Genomic DNA, 6408 nt, shown 5'->3' on the forward strand with positions numbered 1-6408 from the left:
TGGTAATTTCTTAAAATAAGACAACAGGGGGCCCTGGCTGGTTGGCTCAGTGGTAGAGCATTGGTCTGGTGTGTGGATGTCCTGGGTTTGATTCCCAGTCAGGGCACACAGGAGAAGCACCCATCTGCTTCTGCATCCCTCTCCCTCTCACTTCTCTATCTCTCCCCCTCCTACAACTGTGGCTCAATTGCAGTGAGTTATCCCTGGGCTCTGAGGATGGCTCCATGGCCTTCACCTTAGGCTGTAAAAAGAGCTCTTGTGCTGAGCAACAGAACAATGCCCCAGATGGGCAGAGCATTGCCCTCTAGTGGGCTTGCCAGGTGGATCCCAGTTGGGGTGCATGCGGGAGTCTGTCTCTGCCTCCTCTCACTGAATAAAAATAATAATAAGAAGAAGACAACAGTGAAGTTTACTATGTTGATTATTTCTTTCATAAATAATTTCTTTATAGTATACAATTCTATTTGATAGCAGTTTTTCTACAGTAAGATTTCTTTCAAAATTGGAGTCAATCCTCTCAAACACTGCCACTGCTTTCTCAATTAAGTTGATGTAATAGTCTAAATCCTTTGTAATCATTTCAACAATCCTCTTATAGCATCTTTACCCGGAGAATATTTCATCTCAAGAACCCACTTTCTTTGCTCACACATAAGAAGCAACTGCTCATTTGTTGAAGTTTGATCATGAGATTGCAGCAATTCAGTATATCTTCAGCTCTATTTCTAATTCTAGTTCTCTTGCTGTTTCCACCACATCTGTAGTTACTTCCTCTACTAAAGTCTTTAACCTGCAAGTTGTGCAGGATGATTGGAATCAGTTTCTTCAAACTCCTGTTAATGTTGATATTTGACCTCTTCCCATAAATCACAAATGTTCTTAATGGAATCTAGAATGGTGTCTCCTTTTCATAAGGTTTCAAATTTACTTTACCCAGATTAATCAGAGAAATCACTATCTATGGCAGCTATAGACTTATAAAATGTATTAAATAATAAGACTTAAAAGTCAAAATTACTCCTTGATCTATGGGCTGCACATGAATGTTATGTTAGCAGGCAAGAAAACAAAATTAATCTAATTTTACCTCTCCACCAGAGGTCTTGGATGACAGGTGAATTGTTAATGGACAATTTTGAAAAATCTTTTCTGATGAGTAGGTCTCAACAGTGATCTTAAAATACTCAGTAAACCATGTTGTAAACAGATGTGCTGTCATCCAGCTTTGTTGTTTCATTTATAGAACACATGCAGAGTAGATTTATTAGAATTCTTTAAGGATCCTAGGATTTTCAGAATGGAAAACAAGCATTGGCTTTAACTTAAAGTCACCAGCTACCTTAGCTCCTAACAAGAGTTATCTTGTTCTTTAACACTTTAAAGCCAGGCATTGGCTTCTTTCTAGCTATTCAATTTCTAGATAGTATCTTCTTCCAATATAAGGCTATTTCATCTACTTTAAAAATCTGTTGTTTAGTGTAGCCATCTTCACTGATAATTTTAACTAGATGTTCTGGACAAGTTTCTGCAGTTTCTACATCAGTACTTGTTGCTTCACCTTGCACTTTTATATTATATAGGTGGATTCTTTCCTTAAACCTCATGAGCCAGACTATGCTAATTTCCAAGTTTCTTTCTGCAGCTTCCTCACTCCTCTCAGCTTTCATAGAACTGAAACTCAAGGTCTTGTTCTGGATCATGCTTTTGTTTTAAAAAATATTATGGCTGGTTTTATCTTCTACTCACTATAGTAAAACTTTTTCTATATCAGAAGCACTTTTGATATTCTTCAATAACTTTTTCTTTTCATTCACAACTTGGCTACATTTCAATTTGTGATATGCCTTCCTCATTAAGCTTAATCATTTCTAGACTTTAATTTAAAGTGAGAGATGCATGGCTTTTTCTTTTACTTGAACACTTAGGTCATTGTAAGGTATTAATTTATTTAACATTAATATTGTTGTGTTTCTTGAAATAAAGAGGTCTGAGCAGGGGAAGAGAGATAAGAGAAGAGCTAGTCATTGAAGGAGTGAGAACACACACAACACTTATCAATTAAAGTTCACTATCTTATATGGGTATGGTTTATGGTTCCCTGAAAAAAATTACAATAATAACATCAAATATCACTGCTTACAGATTGATATAACAAATAAAATAATAATAATAAAGTTTGAAATATTGTAAGGATTGCCAAAATGTGACATGGAGACATAAGGTGAGCTTATGTCTAACAGGTGAGCTGTTAGAAAAAAATCACTGATATATTTGCTCCATGAAAGGTACCACACAAGCCTTTCTTTGTAAAACTCAATATCAGCTAAGTACAATAAAATAAAGTATATCTGTAATGAAGTGTTTCTAAAAACACTTTTCTTATCTAGTACATAAAAATAATAATATTTATCACAGGATTTTTGGAAAGATACAATGACATGAAAGCTGGCATATTATGAGTGTTCAATGAATAATGACTGTTAATATTATTATTATTATTATTATTATTTGTATTTTTCCAAAGCCAGAAATGGGGAGGCAGTCAGACAGACTCCCGCATGCTCCCGACCGGGATCCACCCAGCACGCTCACCAGAGGGTGATGCTTTGCCCATCTGGGGCATTGCTCTGTTGCAACCAGAGCCACTCTAGCACCTGAGGCAGAGGCCATGGAGCCATCCTCAGCGCCCGGGCCAACTTTGTTCCAATGGAGCCTCGGCTGTGGGAGGGGAAGAGAGAGACAGAGAGGAAGGAGAGAGGGAGGAGTGGAGAAGCAGATGGGCGCTTCACCTGTGTGCCCTGGCGGGAATCAAACCCGGGACTCCTGCACACCAGGCCGATGCTCTACCACTGAGCCAACTGGCCAGGGCTATATTATTTTTTATTGTTATAATATTATTAGTCAATGCTGAGTTTGTTATCTGTTGTAGAAAACCACTGACCATCCTGTTCTAGATTACATACCCTTTTCTGGATTCTCCTCAAACTCTGTGCAAATGTTTTCTCTCAGTCTTATTGCACCATGTTCTATTTTTTTCCTGCCCCACCCCCAATAAGATGGAAAAACCTTTTGAGAACAAGGAAATATCTTCCACCTCCAAGTTTAGAACATCTAGCAAAGTGCCTGAAACATTATCAGCTTTTCAATAAGTTTCTTTAATTTGTTTGCTGAATGACAAGAATACAAAAATACATAATTACCATCTCTACTATACCTTTTAGAACCAAAGTACTATTTTCAAATAAGGTAATTGTTGGAGCATATGTTATTCAAAACAAAACTCCTGTTTTTTGGTTTTAAAGATAAACTAATATGAATGAATTATATATTTCTTTTTTTGTGTGACAAAGACAGAGAGAGACAGAGAAAGGGACAGATAGGGACAGACAGACAGGAAGGGAGAGAGATGAGAAGCATGAATTCTTTGTTGCAGCACCTTAGTTGTTCATTGATTAATTTCTCATACATGCCTTGACCGGGGGCGGGGGGGTGGCTACAGCAAACCAAGTGACCCCTTGCTCAAGCTGGCGACCTTGAGGTTTAAAATCTGGGCCCTCTGCAGCCCAGTCTGACACTCTATCCACTGCACCACCACCACCTAGTCAGGGAATTAATTATTTCTTTATTTCAGCTTAATATTCTTATAAATCTGAAAAATGAAGGCTTATTTTTTCAGTAATTTTAATAGGTATTTATATTCATTTACCAACAATTTATTGTGTGTGAGATATACTACCCTATGTGTTAGGGATATCATAGCAGTGAACAAAATAAAAATCCACAACCTGGAATAGTTTACATTCCAATGAAGAGATTGTCAAATAGTATAAAATGCATTATATAAAATATAATAAAGGTAATAGTACATGTTGCAGAAAAAAAATAAAGCACAATGAGATAATAGAGAGGGCTTTCTGTTTTAGAAAATCTAGAATCAGTTATAAAACAACATTTGAGCCAAAAATATAAAGTGAGGAAAAGGCAATGTATTTAGTCTCTTAAACACTATTATGTTTAATTCTAAAATGTCCAGTGTTGACTATAATAACAAACTAGGAAAACAGTTTTGTCAGCTCAAGCAATTGAGAGAGAGACCACCTCAGATGCTAAGTGGTATAACAAGTGGAGATTTCAGAAGAATTGGTTGAATTCTCAGGCATAACCTTGCAAGAACACATTAAACTCTATAATTGCTATGTCAATGACTCCATGACTTAAAAAAAAAAGTGGTCACGTGGCTGTTGGTCAAATAAGTGTGTAAGTATGATATATATATATATATATATATACACACACACACACACACACACACACACACACACACACATGTTTGCTTACTTATAGTTTGCATTGGTTCTGCGGGACAGGCTGTAAGCAGGCAGGGTCCTTATAGCCAAAGGTTTAGTTTTAAGACTAAGCCTTTCCCACCCTTTTGATACTAAGATCTTTTCAAAACCAAGCTTTTCCCCACACCTTTGACTGTTGCATGATGTGGGGTGGTGCACTCTCATGAGGAATCCCATTATGCCTCAGATAAGTGACTTTGTATCAGAGACTTCTTTGTCTGTATATTGGATTAAAGGTTTTGATTTCTACACTATTAAATGGGGCAGAGGAGCCCATGCTGGAGGAGAGCAGAGAAAGGCCACAAGGAGGAAAGGAGAAGCAGCCAAGATGGCAGAGTTCTGAAGGAGAAGCCAGTTTATGTAGAGTTTGTGCAGAGAGAAGGAAGGAGATGGGGAACAGAGGTGAATAAGGCTGGTGAGGTACAAACTTTTGATTCTAGGAAACTCGGATAAGTCAGTGGCGTTGGGAGCCCTGAATGGAAAGGGAAGTGTTTTCCCACTGTGTGTATTTCTTGCCCACCGAGTTCAAGCTAGGATTAAATATAATGGCCCACCTGTTCTTGGCTCCGTTGTTTCTTGGGCTTCATGCTATTTGGTTCCTGTCAGGACTGATTGATGCCATGCACTACTAGGTATACTCCTCATTATATATTTGATTGCTTTTCTACACAATGGATCTCATGTTAGAAGCTCATCTGCACCACTGCCTCTTGTTCAGCAGTGTCTTCCAGAGGTCCCCAAACTTTTTACACAGAGGGCCAGTTCACTGTCCCTCAGACTGTTGGAGGGCCGCCACATACAGTGCTCCTCTCACTGACCACCAATGAAAGAGGTGCCCCATCCGGAAGTGCGACGGGGGGCTGGATAAATTACCTCAGGGGGCCTCATGCGGCCCGCGGGCCGTAGTTTGGGGATGCCTAACACTGCATATGCCACCTTCTAAAGACAGTAGTCCTTCTGCCTCATATAAAGGCTTCCCTCCATTGTTGACCTCCTTCTTCCTTTAGTAGATATCAAAAAATCTCTGGACCCATAGCTATGTAAAACTATGCCCCTTGACAGCTAGAGAAACTATAGAAGATGAGATCTCTATTTATTTTCCCTTGTAACATTATAAGGGTCCAAAGATTTGAAATGGAGTATTATTACCTTAGATAGTCTGAAAGTGCTAGGGAGTCTCTTCCATTGGTCAAGATGACACACATGGGAGGGTCTTACACCAAGCTTTCCAAAAGCAAGAAAGATGAATGGACTGGGCCCAAGCATACCAAACACTAGAAAGATTAATAGAAAGGATTTGAACATGGCAAAAGTAGCAAGATAATTGGATAAAAAATAAATAAAACCTTCTCTCCTTATCCCTATAAGAATGGTGACCTTGAGATGGTCTTTAGTATGGGAGTTCACCATTCCCCCAGGTTGCGGTATCTGAATAAACCTTTTTTCTTTTGTACCAGCACTTGTCTTATGAGTTTGGCTTTCATTGTGAAAGGCAGCTGAACCTGAATTTTCAATCATAATACCACAACTGAGACCTACTGATTCATAATTTCCAGAAAGGAGGTCTAAGTTTTTAACAAGAAAATGAGAGGCTGCTTCGTCTATTTATGAAAATTGGAAAAATGCTGAACTTAGTTATTTATAAATTAGAATACTGAGAATCATCATCTTGCCCATATGCAAATCCCTTTTTATAGGGCTTTCTTTTAATTTAAAGCCAAAGTCAACAGTAAATGCGATTATTATTGACTCTACGATAGTGGCAAGAAAAAAAAAAAGTCATTCTAATAAATTACACTAAAATATCCAAAAAAAATTATCTTTGTTTGAAAGTAAAAATACCTTGAAGAGTCACTCTGGGTAGTAAAATTGAGATTAGGAGAGCATGGTAAAGGACCAAGAGATGCCTCTTCTCTCCATGAATCACAAAAATTTTTCAGAAAGAGGTAAGAAAGAGAAGTGACATTTTATTTTTATAAAATATTATTTCAATGTTTCATTTACTCTTTTATGGATTCAATAGATATAATAGAAGGCTATACTCATATGGTGACCATATTTA

General features: G+C 37.8%; 1 pseudogene; it reads right to left on the reverse strand.

Moving 5' to 3' along the window:
* Positions 1 to 366: 366 nt before the first annotated feature.
* Positions 367 to 4933, reverse strand: LOC136398554 (tigger transposable element-derived protein 1-like; annotated as a pseudogene).
* Positions 4934 to 6408: the final 1475 nt, after the last annotated feature.

Source organism: Saccopteryx leptura, chromosome 3 (genome assembly GCF_036850995.1).
Source record: "Saccopteryx leptura isolate mSacLep1 chromosome 3, mSacLep1_pri_phased_curated, whole genome shotgun sequence".
In the NCBI taxonomy this organism is placed as follows: domain Eukaryota; kingdom Metazoa; phylum Chordata; class Mammalia; order Chiroptera; family Emballonuridae; genus Saccopteryx; species Saccopteryx leptura.